Genomic DNA, 20424 nt, shown 5'->3' with positions numbered 1-20424 from the left:
TTTAAGTAAAAGAAAAAACTCTTCAGTCTCTTGCAGGGGGAGGGGAAATAAAACCATTTTGAAATATCCCAAGTATTCTTCATAGCAAAGGCCTATATTACAGAGGAAAGATATTTTACCAGAGTCTTATATTACCTCATGGGAAGGATCATTACCCAAATTCAGCCTTCTCTAGGTTTTCTGTCTCACCTAAGGGCCAGGGAGGCAGGAATAAAAAAACTAAGAAACACTTCTGAAAGTCACAGGTCAGGGACACAGCCCCACTAACAGACTTCGATTTAGTGATAAGATTATAGAATGCTTCCCCTCCCACACATCTTACTGCCAAATCATCAGGGCTCCAATGTAAGAACTGGATTATAGCTGAAAGAGCTGCAAGGCACAGACTTTATTTAAGAAGGAACTCTTAAGGAAACCCAAAACAACAGTGGGGAAAAAACAAAGGTACTAAAAGAATTTGAAGCTTTCAACACCTGCAGCTATAACAAACATTACATACAGCCCTACTCCTAGTCAGACTAACATAAAGCCTCACACTAAAGGTCTACTTACCTGAGTTCTTATTATCTGATACATCATTTCTGGATTTCAACAAAAAATTACAAAGCATCTGAGGGGGCAAGAAAAAAGCATAGCCTGAAGAAACAAAGTAAGCACCAGCTATGACAGATTTTCAAGTTATCAGACAGGGTATTTAAAATAACTATGATTGATATATTATAGATTCTAATGGGGAAAGTAGACAAGGTGCAAAAGCAGATGGGAGAGATGAAACAGAGAGATTAAAACTCTAAGAAAAAATAAAAAAGAAATGTTATAAATAAAAAAAACACAAATATAGGGGCGCCTGGGTGGCTCAGTCGGTTAAGCGTCCGACTTTGGCTCAGGTCATGATCTCACGGTCCATGAGTTCGAGCCCCGTGTCAGGCTCTGTGCTGACAGCTCAGAGCCTGGAGCCTGTTTCAGATTCTGTGCCTCCCTCTCTCTCTGGCCCTCCCCCGTTCATGCTCTGTCTCTCTCTGTCTCAAAAATAAATAAACGTTAAAAAAAATTAAAAAAAAAAAAGAGAAAAAAAAACACAGATATAGACATGAAGAATACATTTGATGGGCTCATCAGCAAACTGGACATGGTCAAGGAAAGAATCAGTGAGTTTGAAGATGTGTCAGTAGAAACTTCCCCAACTGAAATGCGAAGAACAAAAAGAATAAAAACAAAAAAAACCAGAATATTCAAGAACTATGGCATAATTTCAAAAAGTGTTACATATCAGTAATTGGAATACCAGAAGGAGAAGAAAGATTAAATGGAGCTAAAGAAATATTTGAAGTAACAATGAAGAAGAATTGTCCAAAATTAATGACAGGCATCAAAACACAGATCCAGGAAGCTCAGAGAACATTGAACAGGATACATATTAAAAAATAATAATAAATAAATAAATCTAGGAACATCATATTCAAACTGCAGAAAACCAATGACAAAGAAGGAAGAAAAAAGCCTTGAAGGAAGCCAGAGGGGAAAAAAACAACTTAATTGTAGAGAACAAGGATAAGAATTATGACAAACTTCTTCAGAAACGAGACAAGCAACAAGAGAATGGAATGGAACATTTAAAAATATTGAAAGAAAAAAAACACTCACTCTTATCTGGATTAAATATTCATGAAAATAAGCAACCCCTAAAAAGAGAGTGAAGAGAGTTAATTTAACCACAGAGAGGAGTCATTTCAAGTGACTTCAAAAACACAGTAATTTGACCATACCTCTCTAAGACATGTATATCTCCAAGAGCATGAAGAATTATAAACAACCTTTAAACGGTTATGAGATATCACATTGTTAGTAATAATATTTGAAATTGTTATTCTGACACTATGACATATGTCTGTGTGTGGATGAAGCAAAATAAGTGTTTAGACTGATGCCATCAGGACCTAAGTTTTTAGTGTAAAGAGATACAAATATAAAATACAAAAGTTCTGTAAAAACATCATAGTCTAAATTTGAATTTGAACACACAATGTATTTTCTCTTTTAAAAAATATGTATTTCTTTGCTCTTTCCACTAAAGTACTTAGAAGCAACGACCATAAATTTAGCAATAAATACTTCTAGAACCCAGATTATGGTCTCTGAAAAAAACACTTTCCAATAAAAGGAATCAGAACTTATTTGGAAAGTAATTAATTCCAGGTTGGGGGGCAGGAAATTTAAAATGTGATCCTGGAACATCTTACTATACCAGCAAGAAAAAAATAAAAAAAGATTGGGGTTGTGTCAGAAGGACTCAGAAGCTTGCATATGGTCCCCGTCCCTCCACTGGTCAAAGCGCAAACTTTGAGCATCAAAAAATAAATAAATAAATAACTGGAATGGTTTTTAAAACAATAAATGGTTAAAATCCATGAGTTCATTATGATACTTAAAACATAATTTTTTTTTCAAATCCTCATTGGCTACTTTTAAAGGAGGCCAAAAAACCAACTCATTCTTTTGACAACTGGTAAACACAGGAAATATTTTTTCATCTCCTATAATTTGAACTTCAGTATAACTAAATCTTTGATGAAGGAAAGTATTTTTTAATAGAAATATTCCTACTTAAAAGCAGAAGGAACAATAGATTGTGTTAGTCAACTTGGGCTGCTAAACCAAAATATCATAGTCTGGTTGTCATGAAAAATAAACACTGATTTCTCCCAGTTCTGTAGGTTGGCGGTGCCAGGACCTCAGGTCCTGGTGAGAGCTTTCTTCCTGGTTTGCAGATGGCCACTTTCTTGCTGTATCCTCACAGAGTAGAAAGAGAAAGCTAAGTTTTCTGGTTTCTTCTTATAAGGGCACTAATCCCACATAAGGACTCTATTGTGATCTCATCCAAACCTAATTATTTCCCAAAGACCCACCTCCAAATACCATCACACCGAGGTTAGGGTTTAACAAGAATTTGGGGGTGGGGGGAACGCAAACATTCAGTCAACAGCACCCTCTAATGAAAGACTGGATCTGGAAAAATTGAACTACTGTATGAGCCAGCAATTTCACTAGTAGGTATTCATCCAAAGGATACAAAATGCTGATTTGAAGAGACACATGCACCCCAATGCTTATAACAGAGCTATCAACAATAGCCAAATTATGGAAAGAGCCCAAATGTCCATCAACTGCTGAATGGATAAAGAAGATGTGGTACATATATATAATGGAATATTACTCGGCAATCAGAAAGAATAAAATCTTGCCATTTGCAACAACGTGGATCGAACTAGAGGGTATTATGGTAAGCCAAATAAGTCAGGCAGACAAATATCATATGATTTCATTCATATGTGGAATTTAAAAAACACAACAGGTGAACATAGGGGAAGGGAAGGAAAAATAAGATAAAAACAGAGGGAGGCAAACCATAAGAGACTCCTAAATACAGAGAACAAACTGAGGGTTGCTGGAGGAGAGGTGGGTGAGGGGATGGGCTAAATGGATGATGGGCATTAAGGAGGGCACTTGTTGGGATAAGCACTGGGTTTTATATGTAAGTGATGAATCACTGGGTTCTACTCCTGAAAGCAATGCTAACTTGAATTTAAATAAATAAATTTTTAAAAAAGAAAAAAAGAAAGAGTGGATGTGAGAAATGATCATTAGTGGCTGCTCAGACCACTAGGTGAAAAGCTAATGGAGTACTAGACACAGATGGATCAGGCTGCAATGCTAGAACTACCGATCAATCCTTAACAGGATAAAAAGTGAGCCAACCATTATGTGCCTCAACATGAAAGAACAAACCACCACCTCTTATGAAATAGTTCTGCCAAAAAAATCAAACCTGAACCTGATTAAGCCTCTAGATCAGCACTATCCGACAGAAATACAATGTAAACCACACAGGTAATTTAAAATTTTCTACTAGCCACATCTAAAATGTAAAAATAAATACATGAAATTAATTTTAATACCATATTTTAGTTATCCCAATATATAAAAGTATTATTATTGAAACATATCAATGTAAAAATTATTAATGTTTAACACATTTTTTATGTGTTAAGTTTCTAAAATCTGTTGTATATTTTACACTTGCATATCACAATTTTGACTAGCCACACTTCAAGCAGTCAGTAGCTACATGGATGCTGATTCAAACAAACCAACTGTAAAAAATTACGAGATGATGGAGGAGATTTTAATACTGTCTGGGTATTTGGTTATAGTAAGGTACTATTAATTTTTAAGTGAAATAATAGTACTGTGTTTACATTTTTAAAGAGTCCTTATCTTTTATTTATTTTTAATGTTTATTTATTTTTGAGAAAGAGAGAGAGAGTGTGTGTGTGAGTGGGGGAAGGGCAAAGAGAAGGGGACAGAGGATCCCAACCAGGCTTTGCACTGACAGCGGGGAGCCTAACGTGAGGCTCAGATTCATGAACTGCAAGATCATGACCTGAACCGAAGCCAAACGTTCAACCGACTGGGCCATCCAGGTGCCCCTAGAGTCCTTATCTTTTAAAGATACATATTGAAATATTTACAAATGAAACTATAAAATGTCAGAGATTTTCTTTAAAATAATCTAGGTGGGAGTAAGGGGAACAGATAAGAATCGAAAACACAAGACTGGCCATGAACTGACTGGCTACCACTAAAAAAATGGCACCAGTTTGCTGTCTAATGTTACTGTCAAAGAATGGAGAGGGTCTTGTTTATTGAACTCACTGCAAAGGAGATACTGGAGATAGGCTGAGCCTGATTAATACATCAATCACTTCTGACTCCAGGAGTGGTAGGACTGTGGCTGCAACACACCCCCTAGCTCTGGAGCAGACACCCAATTGTTGGCCAGTCTCCCCTGTGTTCCCACTCTGTATCAATCCCCAGTTGCTGAAGGGGGCGGGGGGGGGGGGTGGGTAAAAGACTGTAAGTCTAAATCTGCTCTATTACATGAAAAAAATGAAATTTCAACTGCTTTCTGGGAAAGAAACAAACGTTTCAAATCCAGCTTGAGCCAGTGTTTCTTCGAGAGAAGCCCACAGGAAACAGACCGCCTAAAAGCTCCAGAGGAGGTTCAATCTCAGAGGGAGAACACTGGACTTGCTAGTGTCAGCTGGCTACCCCCCTCATGGAGCATCAGCTTCCTCCAGTGCTACACTTGGCAGGTTCTAGGTTTTGCTTTATCAAAAAAGGCAATGCTCTTTTGCTTTTGTATCACTTACACTGCCCACCCTAGTCAGTCAACAAATTGTGGTTAAGTGAGTCAGTGATAAATAACGGAAGGATAATCAGAGGCAACAGGGCATTGTGGAAAGAACATAGGCAAATCTGGGGGTAACTCTCAGACCACTTAATTACTGACCTGGAATATTCCTCCCTTGGTAAAACTCTATACATCCTTTTTTAAGTTACCAAGTCAATTCTGCTCCTATAAGTAGATTTGCATTCATCAAACTACATGTTCTTATTTTGGTTCAGAAAACATGGTGAGAAAAATTTTCACACTTTTATGCCATGGTGCTTTGTATATCCCACCAGCAAAGTGAATACTGTACTGTTTTGCAATGAAGCATTTATTTTCTCCAGTAAGCTCTGATTTCAAAAGCAAAAACCCTGATAGTTTCACCTTTGAGTCTCCACCATCTAGCCAATGTGGGATACATAAGCAGGCAATACAGGTTTGTGAAATGAATAGATCGTTCACCAACAAATATCACTGAGCATCTAAACAGGTTAAGACTATGAAATGGCAACCTTTTTTGCTTTTCTAATCTCCAAATGAACACTCCAAATGTGGCTACGTAGCTAGGATCTTGTTATGGACTTCAGAATCACACAAGGAAACCAGCAGTAAATTATTTTGCAGTCACTTCAACCCATATACCCACATCCTTTTAAAAACCAGAATTACTTAGCTTGATCTTCTCATGAGACATGGATTTAAATACCTTTTTGTTGTTTTCTAAAATTTAAAGCATATATACAGTGTTAACATTATGAGTACTCATTGATGTACTTTCTGGTCTGAGCTCCTTCCCATACTCGATTTCCAGATACTGCTCCAAAAAGCTTTTGAATAATTGCAGGGTCATTAGAAAAGGTCTCTATTCCCATGATTATCTTCTTAGACATCAAGAATAAATTACATTTTTCAGAATTTTGTTAAAAAAAATCTGGTGACATGGGTCCATAGAAACAGGTTTATTTTGTTTTAAAGATTTTATTTTTAGGCAATCTCTACACCCAGTGTGGGGCTGAACTCACAACCCTGAGATCAAGAGTCACATGCTCCACTGACAGAGACAGCCAGGTGTCCCAAAACACATTTAGTAAGAGTAGGCAGGTTATATTGTCTTCATACCCATTGCAGGGGCTTACCCTAGGCCCATGCGCCAGTGAGGAGGGGGTGAGGCTAGAAATAATAGCACAGGTTTCAGAACCAGATATGCCTGAAATCAGAGTAATTTTAAGCAGTTATTTGACTGTTTCAGCCTGTTTTCTCAAATATAAAAAGGGAATGATTATACTTTTTTTGAGGGATTATGGATTTGTTGGGAGTCTTACCAGGGAGACCATGCAAACTGAATTAGTGGGAGTAACTCAGCCACCAGCTCAGAGGCAAACTCACCTCACTGATTTGGTCCATAGTTCTATTCCTTTGAGAATGAATAATAAACATCTCTAACATTTTGATTTATCTACTGATATTGTCATCTAGTGATTGTCCACATTCTCTCATCTCCTAAAACAGTTTTATAGTCTTCTTTTGTAGTTGGGATATGATTTGGTAGATTACTGAAAGATATTAATTTATTGCCATTATGATGCTTGTAGAGTTGGAGTTTCTGGTGGTGTTCTCTGGTCCTTTGTAATCTTTGTTGCTTTTGATATGTATACCTATATATATATATATATATTTTTTTTTTTTTTTCATCCTTTCTCCCCTCAGAGAGTCCCCCTTAAAATTTCTTGCAGGGCTGGTTTAGTGGTCACAAACGCCTTTAATTTTTGTTTGTCTGGGAAACTTTTCATCTCTCCTTCTATTTTGAATGACAGCCTTGCTGGATAAAGAGTTCTTGGCTGCATATTTTTCTGATTCAGCACATTGAATATATCTGCCATTCCTTTCTGGCTTGCCAAGTTTCTTGTAGATAGGTCTGCTGCAAACCTGATCTGTCTTCCCTTGTAGGTTAGGGACTTTTTTTCCCTTGCTGCTTTCATGATTCTCTCCTTGCCTGAGTATTTTGTGAATTTGACTATAATATGCTTTGTTGATGGTCGGTTTTTGTTGAATCTAATGGGGGTCCTCTGTACTTCCTGGATTTTGATGTCTGTGTCTTTTCCCAGGTTAGGAAAGTTTTCTGCTATGATTTCTCACACAACTCTTCTACCTCTATTTCTCTCTCTTCCTCTTCTGGGACCCCTGTGATTCTGATGTTATTTCTTTATAATGAGTCACTGATTTCTCTAATTCTTAAATTGTGCTCTTTTGCCTTCATCTCCCTCTTTTTTTCTGCTCCATTATTCTCCATAAGATTGTCCTCTGTATCGCTGATTCTCTGTTCTGCCTCATCCATCCTTGCTGCCACAGCATCCATCCATGATTGCAGCTCAGTTATAGCATTTTTAATTTCATTCTGACTAGTTTTTACTTCTTTTATCTCTGTAGAAAGGGATTCTAATCTATTTTCGACTCCAGCTAGTATTCTTATTATTGTGATTCTAAATTCTGGTTCAGACATCTTGCTTGTATCTGTGTTGGTTAAATCCCTGGCTATTGTTTCTTCATGCTCTTTCTTTTGGGGTGAATTCCTTCATTTTGTCATTTTGAAGGGAGAAAAGGAATTAATGAGGTAGAAAAATTAAAACTAAAAAATATTAAAATTGAAAAATTAAACACACACACACACACAAATCGAATAAATGATGCTAGATCCTAGGTGTGTTGGTTTGGGTGTTGAAAGTGGTTTGACAGATTAGAGAAAAAGGGGGGGCGGAGAGGAAATCATTTGAGAATTTGAAAAAAATGAATGCACTGAAATAGACTAAAATGAAATTATGGGAGTAAAATAGAATTTGAAAAAATTTACACAAAAGAATATAGCAGAAAAAAATTAAAGAAAAATATTTTTAATAAAAATTAAAAATAAAAATGATTTTTTTCTCTTTCTGTATTCAAGAAAAAGAAACAAAAAAGAGAAAAAAGAGAAAAGAAAAAAGGAAATCGTTTGAAAATTTGAAAAAGTGAATACACTGTAGTAGACTAAAATAAAATGATGGAAGTAAAATAGAATTTGAAAAAATTTACATAAAAGCAAAAACCATAGTAAAAAAATTAAGGAAAAATATTTTTAATAGAAATTGAAAGTAAAAATTAAGTTTTTCTGCATTCAAGAAAAAGAAAAGAAACAAAAAAGAAAAAAGAAAAAGAAAATCATTTGAAAATCTGAAAAAGTGAATGCACTGAAGTAGACTAAAATAAAATTATGGAAGTAAAACAGAATTTGAAAAAATTTACACAGAAGTAAAAAATATAGTAAAAAATTAAATAAAAATATTTTTAATTAAAATTGAAAATAAAAATGAATTTTTTCTCTTTCTGTATTAAAGAAAAGAAGTGAAAAAGAAAAAAAAGAAAGAAAATTGAATAGATGGACCTAACAGATTGAAATAGGACTGAAATTACTTCATTTTCCCATAGAAGTCAGACTATGAAGTGCTTTATAGTCCATAAACTAAGTAGATGGTGAGACTTGTGTTCTTGAAGAGCAAGGTTGGCCCAGTTGGGCAGGGCTCAGTGTAATAGCTCTGTTCTCCACTAGATGGCGCTGCTAGCCTACTGGGGTGGAGTGTTGTGGCTCTCGTAGGTGCGTATGTACATGCGTGGGAATGGTGAAAATGGCGTGACCCAGCTACCAAGTCTCTAGTATCGGAACTCTGTTCTCCCCGATCAGCAATTGCGCACCTGTCCTCTGTCTTCAGCCTTCGTCCACTCCCTACTTTTTCACTGTCCATGACCAGGCCCCAGGCAGTACCTCTCTCTCGAGTTTTGTCTCAGATGCAGCTGTTTTCCCTGGCCCCTTACGTCTGAAGGACTGCAGCTTTGACCCCTTCCACCCTTCTGTGGGAGGGTCTCACTGAGCAATGGCCAAATGAGCAATGACCGAATGTCGGCTGCACCCAGGAACACTTGCTGGACCCTGCCGCTGCCGGTGCCCTGAGACTGCAGCTGGGTGCCAGCCCACCCCAGAAGTTTGCCAGATAGTGTAGCAGCAGCGTTTTAGGGATTATGGAAAATCACAACACACATCTGGCACCAGTCTTCACCCTTAATGACCTGTTCCAGCACCAGTGAATGTGGCCATTTTCTGGGGTCTGCTGGGACCAGGTGGCTTCAACAGTCCCTACCAAATGTCCTTCCAGCAGTGGAACCGCTTTTCCCTGTGTGGCCCAAGAACCTCCCGGACCCCACTCTGTTCCTGGGGATTCGCCCTTCCCACCAGAGCACCACCAGGTATCAAGCTGCAGAGTTGCAGACTTTGCGCTCCCCTTGTTTACAGTCTTAATGGAATTAAACCCTCTCCTTTCTCCTTTTTCCCTTTTGAGTTTAGTCCCTGTGGCTGTTTCCAATTTTCTACTTTCTCTCCAGCTGCTTTTGGGGAGGGGTGCTTTTCCCGTATTCTCCACACCCCCCCGTCACCCCGTCTCTGTCCTCTCTCCGCCTGCAAAGCACCTCCCTTCCCACAGCTTCTCACTCCCCAAGTTCACCTCTCCATGCCGCGTACCTGCTGAATTCTGTGGTTCAGGTTGTGCATATTGTTGTGTTAATCCTCAGATCAGTTTTCTAGGTGTGCAGAATGGTTTAGTGTTGGTCTGGCTGTATTTCATGGACGCGAGACACACAAAAAACTTCCATGCTGTTCCGCCATCTTGACTCCTCCTCCCCTGATTTGGTAGATTACATGAGCAAAGTAAAGCTTTTTAATTCTGTAGAATACATGTAATTTTGGAGTTTGCTCCTGGTCTGAAAGTTTCAGGAAGGCAGATGTTCTCTGTGGGATATTTGTCATTGAATCCCAAATGTCAACACAGCCTGACACTTATTTAAAAGTGGATACTGACTGGATGTAAAAATGAATACTAGGTACTAAAAAGAATTAGGGTGAGGAAGATGTATGTGACTGAGCATATCCCTGGTGACAAAATATGGGAAATCCTTGATCAAGATGTTGGTTTTTATGTACTTTTTGGCTGGATTAAATTCCATAGACTATCAAGGACCCATGAGAAAAAGATAGGATTACCTGAGAGGATCCTGGAAGATGAGCACCATTGCTCACTCCTTCTCCTCTCCTGATACAAACCAGCAACCCATAAAAATCAGTGGGTCCTTTATAATTATGGGTTGGGCATAGGCAGAGAGGGCATAATACATTATGGCATAATAAATGGCATAATACATTAGAAAGGGCTTGAGACATCTTTGCCAACTTCCATGATGCCCATAGTCATATTACGTCAATGAAGTCTTTTAAAAATGTTATCTACGGGGCATCTGGGTGGCTCAGTGGTTAAGCATCTGACTTCAGCTCAGGTCATGATCTCATGGTTTGTGGGTTTGAGCCCCACATTGGGCTCTGCACTGACAGTGCAAAGCCTGCTTAGGATTCTCTCTCCTTCTCTCTCTTTGCCCCTCCCCCCCATTCATGCTGTGTCTCTCTCTCAAAATAAACTTAAAAACAATAATAATATAATGTTCCTATAAAAATTTTCTAAAAAAGTATCTGCAAATAGAATAACCACTATGTTCAAGAATCACTGTTATCCCAGCAGCTAGGAAACTATAGCTAGTGCCAGAGTGGTGAAATAATTTCTTCCAGGGTTCTCCAGAGAAGCAGAGCCAATAGGAGACAGACAGATAGATAGACAGACAGGTAAATAGAAGGAGAGATTTATTACAGGAATTGGCTTACATGATTACAGAGACTGAGAAGTCCCAAGGTCTGATCTGCCATCCACAAGCAGGAAGCCCAGAGAAACTGAGGACCAGTGCTATAAGTTCTAATCCAAGTCTGAAGGTCTGAGGAGCACTGATCCATGAAAGATAGATGTCCCAGCTCAAGACAGTAAATGCATCCTTCCTCCATCTTTTCTATTTTATGCAGGCCCTCAACAGATTGGACTGAACTAGTGAGAGCATCTTCTTTATTTAGTCTACAGACTCAAATGTTAATTTCTTCCCCAAACACCTTCACAAACACGAGAAAAAACAATGTTTTACCAGCTTTCTAGGCATCCCTTAGCCCAGTCAACATATGAAATTAACCATCCTAAGCATGTAGTATATGCTCCTAAGCATGTAGGAGCTGCTTTAGAGTACTCAGGATGCGTCAATGCAGAACAAGAGATAGGACATGGAAAAGGGCTGGGACTGAGAAAGGAAACCTAGACTCTTGTTCCTGCCTTGCCTCTTATTTCCTGTTGGACTTTGGGTTAGTCACACTGTCTGGGCCTGGGTTCCACCTCTATAAAATAAGGGAGTTGAATAGATGATCTGTAACATTTCTTCTGGTTCTAAAATTATATTCTCCACATCACCAAAGAATTCTCTTTCTGAAAAGGAGCAAGGCTAATTTTTCCCCTTTTCTACAATTTACATGCTTTTCATTTGTATGTAAATGTATGAGCCTTTGACCAAAACAAAATTGCAATCTCCGTCCGGGTCACTCCTCAGTCCTCTCATCATTAAAATGCAGCTGTAGATTTCAGGGAACAAAAAAGGGAAAAGAAAACAGTTACTAAGTCATCCTGACTTACCAGTTCTAGAGTGCCAGGGAGTAATGATTGGGGTAGCCCAGAGGACAACCAAGAGAGGTGATCACAGGAGACATCAGCCTCTACCTACCTCTGGCCTTTGCTCTTGAAGTACAGCAGATGCTCTGTGTAAGAAAAGCGTAGTTTGGGGAGGTCAGGGAGCAAAATGGGAAAATGCTGGGCTTCAGAGTCATAGTACACTGTTTAGATCCTGGATCTCCTGCTTTGTATGCTTGAGTAAGTCACTTAACCTCTCCGAGTCTCAGTTTCTTCTCTGTAAATGGGAAAATATCAACTTCAGAGGTCTGCCATGAGCAGTAAAGAAGGTGGTATGCTAAAGCACAGGAATCATTGAACAAATTGTAATGCAACAGGGATAGGACAGGCACTATGTTAAAGACAGAGGAGCAGAAGGCATACTGCAGGCCTGTGGTGGGAAGAAAACTAGTCTCACTCTCCCCCTTTAATTATTTCAGTGGACACAACTGTTGTAAGCTGGGGCAAGGATTGGGGATATTCCTTTGTGAGGAATTACCCTTCCCTCACAGAGCTCATAGTTGGGAGACGAGGCTTACAGGATTGAAGACCTGAGCAAACAAAACACCTAGAGCCCTGGTTGGTGATGCCTTTCTGAACAAGGAAAACCAGAATAGTTGCCCCTCCTCTTTCAATCCTGAGAGTCTAGGATTCTAGAACAGCAAGTTTTTATGGAAGATTTCGTTCTTAGGCTGGACCTTGAAGAATGGTACGATTAGGATATGACCATTGGGAAAAAGTGGGAGCCCACAGCAATTGGATAGGGTCTGATTATGACAGGCCTAGGAATTCATCAGCCAGCCCAGCCTTGCTCTGGAGGGCACTGGGGAGCCACTGATGGTTTTTAGTTAAAGAGTATCCCACAGAAGATAATATTTATGACAGCTTAGCCTAGTAGCAGTGAATGATATATGTAAAGGAAGAAGAAAGGAATGGGGGAGGACTGAAAGAGACATAGGGCAGGATGGATGGTAATCAGCCTTGAATCACGCTGTTTAGACAGTCATCAAGTCTTGTTGATCTCTCCCTTAAAATATCCCATCCCCATCCCTTCTATGAGTTCTATCATTCATCCAAGGAACAGGTTTCCAGATGGATTTGTTATGGAACCTGGTCTGGATCACCCAGCAGAAGAACCAAGTGGCACTCGGAGATCTTGGAAGGGAGGAGGTTTATTTCACACTGGTGGGCTCAGAGGAGATCACTCTCCACAGGTCTGATACCCAACCTCAAGCGTGGGGACAATTTACAGTCTGTTACTTCCACATTAGTAGTAATTTGGTGCGCGTCGCAGCAAGAGGGGTAGCAAGAAGAACCCGGTGGGGACTGGCATTCCCCTAACAGTCCTGTCGGCCGTCTTATAATTTTTCCCTATCATTCCCCTGCTTTGATGCCCCCTTAAATAGATATAGGCTGTATTAGAAGGCATCATCTTCATTTATTATGGGCTGGTCCTTTCCCTTAGTTCCCTGGCTTTGGTTGTGACTATTCCCGACTGGTTTACAAAGTAACAACATTCTTCTCCAAGGAAGATGCAGGTGCCCCCTTTCTTGGCAGTGAGGAGGTCAAGTGCCCATCTGTTCTGGAGGGAAACTCCTGCCAGGGAACTTATTTGGCTCAGCAAGGACACTAGGGAGTAGTCCCACAGAAGAGCCTATGCCTCCTAAGCCAGTCCCTGTTCCCATGGTTATTCCTGCCCCTAGGAGGACAGGTAGCAACACCACTCATTTAGCCTGGGCCTTAGGGCTGAAGGTTTACAAATGGGGCCCAGACTTGATGCAACCAATACCAACAAAACATCCTACCCATAAGAGCAATGAGAGTGCAAACAGACACCTCTCACTGTTTTCCCAGCTTCCTGGGGCAAGCTCTGCCAATCCGATGGCAAGGAGTAAGGACAGTCTATTTATTTTATAGGACTGGCGATTCTTCAAGCTTCTGCCATATATAGACCAGCCAGCTTCTGGGGTATGACTGGAGCAGGGCTGAAGATCCCAAGAATCTAGGACTCTCTGGAAGGTCGCTTGGAGCAGGTTTGTCGAACTTGGGTCAGACTTCCAAGTCTGGGGCTCCTCAGGATTGGTCCTCTTGACTCTGGAGTGGTGGACCCATGGAGTGATATCTGTAACCTTGAGGGCAGTAGGGGTGGTCAGAATAACGGTATAAGGCCCAGTCCACTGTGGTCTGAGAGGGTCTTTTTTTCCAATCTTTGACCCAGAATGAGTCCCCTGGTGAGGGGGGGCGGTACAGGAGATCCTAATGAGATTGGGGCCCTCTCTATGGTATAACATTGTAACTCATTTATGGTGGCCCCTAAAGCTTGAAATTGTTCTCTTATCCCCTATTTGGTGTAAGTTACCTAGGAGGCTCCCTAGACATGGAGGGGGCCTCCCATATATTAGTTCCTGGTGTGCAATGGACATGCAGGAGGGCCGGGGCAACAGGTCTGGCCACAGGAGGACTGTTTCCTGATAGAACTTGGCTAAGGTTCACTTGAGGGTGTGAATCATCCGCTCTACTTTCCCTGAGCTTTGAGGCCAGTAAGCAGTCCGCTACAAATGCAGGCCCATTATCGCTGTGGATTGTGGCCAGTAAGCCAAATGGAGAGACAATTTCTTCTTCGAACTCCTGGGAGGGGGGGTCATGGCATGGATAAAGGAGAGAGCCATGTCTATACCTCCTTATCAGCTGCTATCTTGGCCGCTTTGTCTGTTAGACGATTCCCTCGTGCTGTAGGGTCATCTCCTTTCTGGTGTCCTTTGCAGTATAGAACTGCAACTTCTTTTGGAAGCCAGATGGCCTTGAGGAGCTTTAGTATTTCCTCCTTGTTTTTGATGGTCTTCCCCACGGCAGTGAAGAGGCCCCTCTCTTTGTAGATTGCCCCACGTATGTGTACCTCATCCCGGTAGTGAAGGCACACTGCGAGTTGGTGTAGATCATTTGCCCTCACTGATGGTGAGGGCCCAGACTAGGGCATATAATTCAGGCTGCTGTGCTGACCATCCCACAGGTAGGGCATTGGCCTCTAGGACTTCATCTGTAGTTGTCACTGCATACCCTGCCTTTTGAACACCCTCTGTGATAAAACTGCTACCATCACTGAACAAGGTGAGGTCTGGGTTCTGTAGAGACTGGTCACGTAGATCTGAGTGACTTGCAAATACTTTATTGGTCACCTCAGAACAGTCATGGTCTGGTTTTCCTTTCTCAGAGGGTAGGAAAGTTGTGGGGTTCAGCATCTGCACTATTTTAAGAGTGACCCATGGATCTTGCAGAGGAGCCCCTGGTATTGTGGTAGCCAAGAGTTGGAGAGGAAGCGGTGTCCTTGAGTGTTTATGAGAGACACAACAGCATGAGGGAACTTGACATTTAGTTCTTGTCCCAGGGTGAGATTATCTGCCCCCTTAATGAGCAGAACTGTGGCCACTAAGGCATGGTGGCCACCCTGCTGCCACTGGGTCCAGCCTCTTCCACAGGTATGCTACTGGCTGTTGCCAAGGGCCAACGGTCTGTATGAGAACCCCAAGGGCAACCTTTTCCTTCTCATGCACAAAGAGATTAAAAAGGCTTTTTTATATTCAGCAGGCCAAGGGCTGGTGCCTGTCCCAAGGTGGCCTTTATCTCTAGGAAGGCGACTTCGGCCTCCTCTGTCCAGACAGGGGGTTCTCAATCCAGTCCTACCAAGAGATTATTCTTGCTATTGCCAAGAGCCCAGGAATTCAGATTTGGCAGAATCCTGCAACCCCCAGGAATTCTCATAGCCCCCTCTTAGTTTGGGGCTGGGGTAAGGAGCTGATGACCTTCTTTCTCTCTGGCTCTAGTGCTTTTTTTATGAGACCTGATATCCTGAGTCTTGGCCCCCATGAGCCCACGGTCAAAATGAAAGTAGGGGGCCAAACTATGACTTTTATGTGAACTCAGGGGCCACACGGTATGGCATGAATTCCTCTACCGACCTTGAGTGCCCTATCCCTCTCCTTGGCACCCAGGTTAAGGGCCTTTGTGCCCTCTGTACAATTCTCTTAGGTATTGCTGGCAAGGAGGAGGTCATCCACATACTGGAGAAGGGTGTAGCGTGTGGCCTCCCTTGGAAAGCCAGCAAAGTCTCTGGCCAGTGTCTCCCCAAAGAGGGTAGGGGAGTTTTTATAAACCCTTATGGGAGGCGCGTCCAAGTCATTTGCAGCTGACGCCCTGTGTCTGGTTTGGTCCATTCAAAGGCAAACAAGGGTTGGCTCTGGGGGGCCAAGTGGAGGCAGAAGAAGGCTTCCTTTAAGTAAACCAGCTGTCAGAGTCTGGGATCTGGCTGAGAAGGGTGTACGGGTTTGGGAGAACTGGGTGCAAGGAGACAGTTACTTTGTTGATAGCTGGTATGTCTTGAACTGGTTGCTACCCTCCTCCTGGCTTCTTGACTGGCAAGAGCAGGGTGTTCTTGGATGCCTGCCCTTGCCTCTGGTGGGAGGGGGTATTGCCACTGTCTCTGCGATTGAGCCCCTGGGATTAACTTTACAATGACAGGGGCCTGGTTATGGGCAAGTCCAGGGGGATTGTCCTCAGCTCAGACAGTGGGGAAGGCAGCCCTGAATTCGGGCGGGCCACTCGGTTGGACCTGTGTGCAGAATAGCCTCCATTTTTTCTTTCTTGCTGTAGTGATTGCCATTATGAGGGGGACTTATTCTTCTTGTCCAATTGGACATGACGCTGGTGCGTCCTGTTGGCTCAAAGGTTATTTGGGCCCCCAGCTTTGAGAGTACATCCCCGCCAAGGAGAGGGATAGGGCACTCAGGTAGGTAGAGGAATTCACGCCATACCGTGTGGCCCCTGAGTTCACATAAAAGTCACAGTTTGGCCCCCTACTTTCATTTTGACCGTGGGCTCATGGGGGCCAAGAAGAAGTGAGCCTGGCCCCCCTCAATATGAATCTATTCCTGCTAGGCCTATGAGGTCTTTTCTGCAGGGTTATTTTGCATATCGGCTGGGTTTCTGGGACTTTCCCAGTTGGGACATTCATTGTTTAAACGTTCTTTCTCCTTGCAGTAGGCGCACTGATCCCTTTCTAAGGAGGTTCTGGGCCATCCCCCTTTTGGTGGCTGGACCTTCCCCATCCTTTTGTCATGGTTCTTTTGTGCCTCGGAATCAAACAGGGTGTAGCCTCTCATAATAATCCCTGGGGGATTCCCCTTGTTGCTGAGCATATTCATGGGCTTCTTAGGCCCTGCTCGGATACCCTGGAGGAGAGCTTCTTGGTACTGGCTGATGTGGACCAGCATCTGGAGAGCACTTGTGCCTGACAGAGGGTACAATCTGGCTGTTGGTCTAGGGGAGAGAGGATCTGCCAAGTCTGGAGGTGGTGGGGAGACTGAAGGTGGCAGAGTTTTGGGAACTGGGGGGTTAGGTGCTGACAGTCTCAGGGGAACATATGGCAGGGGCAAGATTGGTCACCGGTGAGAATTTGTGGAGGTCAGGACTTCTGTTGACCTTCCTTGGGCTGCTTTGTCAAGGCGAGTAAGACCCTAGCCTGTCCCTGTTTGTTGCAGGTAAATCACACCCAAGGGAGAAGGGTTTGGGCAATCTCTAACCAAGAGTCATTATACGAGAACTTATCAGGGTGACTTGGTTCCCCGGTGACAACATGCTGGATGTGGTGAACCATTGGGACATCTAAGGTTCTCTCAAAGGGCCATCCTACACCAAAAGTGGGCCATTTCAACTCACATAGGGTCCTTAACTTGCCGGGGATCATCTTAATTCCATAATCTCCTGAAAACCCCTTTTTTGCTCTGTTCCCAACCCCATAATGTTCCCGTGAGATGGAGTTGCAAAGACAGACAGAGGGGTAGGGGTGCCCCCTCTAATGAGGAGACCAGTTAGGTGCCCATCTGGCCATGTTCCCAAGTAACTTAGGTGATGCTTTGCAGTAGCGGTCTCAGCTTTGTGACTTAGGATCAGAAACGATTCCAATTTTGCCATAAACTGTATGCCGTTCACCACGGAATCACAGACAGGCCCACTCAGACTCCCTGGGCTTTTGGGGATCTTAAGGGTACCTGCCCATGGAGCCACAGATTCAGTCCCAACTGGAGGACCAGGTTGCACTGCACATTCACTCACACATTCAGACCAGAGGTTAATACATTCCCTCCCTGGGAATCCCAACCTGTGAGACCTCTGAAAGGTCTACAGGAGGTGATCAGGCTCTCCTTCCACCTTGACGGGTGGGTCTGACCGGGTCAGGGGCCCTAGGCCTTACCAGTATCCGATGACAGGTCCAGGTCCTCACCTGCCAAGTCCCCTCGAGCCCAGCGGGAACAGCAGAGTGGGGCCAGCCTGAGGCGACAGAGTGGGAGAATGACGCATATCAGGCAGGGAGCACCTTCTCCACTGCGATTCCTCGTTCCATCATTGCCTCACCATTTTCCCAAACCGGTGGCAACAATGGGCCAGCGCGGTTGGGTTTCCTGGTCAGGGAACCGAATGTTACGGAACCTGCTCTGGATCACCCGGCGGAAGAACCAAGCGGCACTTGGGCATCTTGGAAGGCAGGAGGTTTATTTCACATCAGTGGGCTCAGAGGAGATTGTTCTCCAGAGGTCTGAGTCCGGAGCGCCGGAGCGCAAGCGTGGGGGACAATTTATAGTCTGTTACTTCCGCATTAGTAGTAATTTGGCGCGCATGCGCAACAAGCAACATAGGAAGAAGAACCCGGAAGGGGAGTCTTCGGGTGGGGACTGGAATTTCCCTACCAGTCCTGTTGGCCATTTTATCATTTTTCCCTACCAGACTGACTAGAAGACAGAGGCCACTGACAGAGGTAAGGAAATTGCAGTGGAGAACTAGTGTGGTTGATGAGAGAGAATAAATCTGTTTTTTGACACGTGGGATTTGTGGTAATAGCTGAATGTTTGAGTGGAAAAGTAAAGTTGAACTGACTTTTTCAACATGACTATAAGCAACTTTTCTACTCAGACAACATGCAATTGGAGAGTCTAACCAAAATCAGACATAGGATAAAAAAAGAAAAAATCGAACATATTCTGTCACTCTCTTTTTTTCTCTTTTGATGTGTAAATTACTATGTGGGGAGAACTGAGGATATTTGCATAGCTTGTATTTTCTTCAGCATGGGGAATGATAAATGGAATTATGATGGAAATGTTATTGTTAAACCAAATGTTAAACCAAAATAAAAATAAGTAAGTAGGGAATGGAAAATGCTGGATTATGTGGGTAAATATTTTAACTTTTGGGGGCGTGATTTGAGAAACTCTTACATCTATTATGTCACTGGATCTTATGAATGGATTTATGGCTAACGCAAATGATACTGGGATGTTGCTAGACAAGATTTTAACTATTTGGAAGGAAAACAGATCCTCAGAGGGGAAACCATTTTTCCATTCCATCCGTAAAAACTACAGGAAAACTTCACCAGACTACTGGGTTTATAACGTTCAGTCTGGAGGGCTAATCTGACCTAATTTCTTCATACAAGAAGCCTCCTAAAGACGCTTGCCCTGTTTCTCAATTATTGGAGGATCCCTCACCCCCTCACCTTCTGGGTTCTCGCCACTTACTTTTATCTCCTCCCTCTTGTGCCTTATTGCTAGCAGCTATAAAGCAGTAGTTATGAAAGGGTTAGGAAATTTTTATTTGAAACAGAGATGAGTGTGTGGTTTGGGAGGGAAGGGAAAAAGGACTAAACAAAAGGAAGTGACTCTAAGCTGTTAGGAAAGAGAAGACCATTAATAGCAACATCTTGATTTCATTAGGAGGCGAGCTGAAGCCATTCGAAACAGGCAGGGAACTAGGTGATAATAAGAGAAAATATGCTTCTCAGACAAAGGAGCAGACAGCAGGGGACAGCAGTTCAGGGAAGGAGGCGAACATCAGGGACAGTGTGCAGAGAGGACGTGCTAATCCCTCTGAATCATACCGGCAGAACCACGGGTCGTTTGAACTCCTTGGCAACTTCAGCCTGGTCTCAAAGTGCATGGTGAGGAATGAGAACAAAAGAAAAGTTCACTGTGAGTTCCTCTTGTCAAAGCAGAGGAAATTGCTTTGAGGCCAGCACTAGGAGATGCTAATGGTACAAAGCGAACCAAGTAAAAGAAGGAAAAAAATGTGCCAGGTCACTGGGAGCCTGCCTAGCATAGAGAGACATAAAACCACCACTGATGAGACATTCAGCCTAGGTCCTACCACGCACTGCTGTGCGAGTCACTTCTAACCAGTGTTCAGCTGGCTACAATCCGAAGAGGATGCCTCAACAGCTACAAGAATATTCGTTCACTTGACAAACTGTAATTGCACCCTCACTGTGTTAGGCCTATTGCTATTAATGCCGGAAGGTGCAATAGGAGCCCGTATGTCCCGGTCCCAGCTGGCTTTGTGAGTCAGAATCATTGGAAAGTAAGTTCTGGGCAATCACTGCTGACCCTGGAAGGCCACCACTCAGCAGAAAATACAGGATGATGTAGGAGAGCCAAAGTGGTAACTGGAAAGAAACGTGTGTCTGTTTAAACTCCTTGAAAGACCGACTGACTGCTGGTCTTCGTTCTCCAGGGCTCACAGTTCTCATCCATAAAATTG

The 20424-nt window shown here is 42.6% G+C and overlaps 1 long non-coding RNA gene across 1 annotated transcript in view; it reads left to right on the top strand.

Moving 5' to 3' along the window:
* Positions 1-18559: 18559 nt before the first annotated feature.
* The window catches only part of LOC122198867, an 11909-nt gene continuing 10044 nt past the window's right edge, over positions 18560-20424 (top strand). The window contains exon 1 of the long non-coding RNA XR_006193194.1: positions 18560-18646. This is a non-coding gene — a long non-coding RNA (uncharacterized LOC122198867). The remainder of the gene's footprint in view (positions 18647-20424) is intronic.

This window comes from Panthera leo, chromosome C2 (assembly GCF_018350215.1).
Source record: "Panthera leo isolate Ple1 chromosome C2, P.leo_Ple1_pat1.1, whole genome shotgun sequence".
In the NCBI taxonomy this organism is placed as follows: Eukaryota; Metazoa; Chordata; class Mammalia; order Carnivora; family Felidae; genus Panthera; species Panthera leo.
The sequence above is the reverse complement of the archived record's forward strand: the minus strand, read 5'-3'. Positions and strand labels throughout refer to the sequence as shown.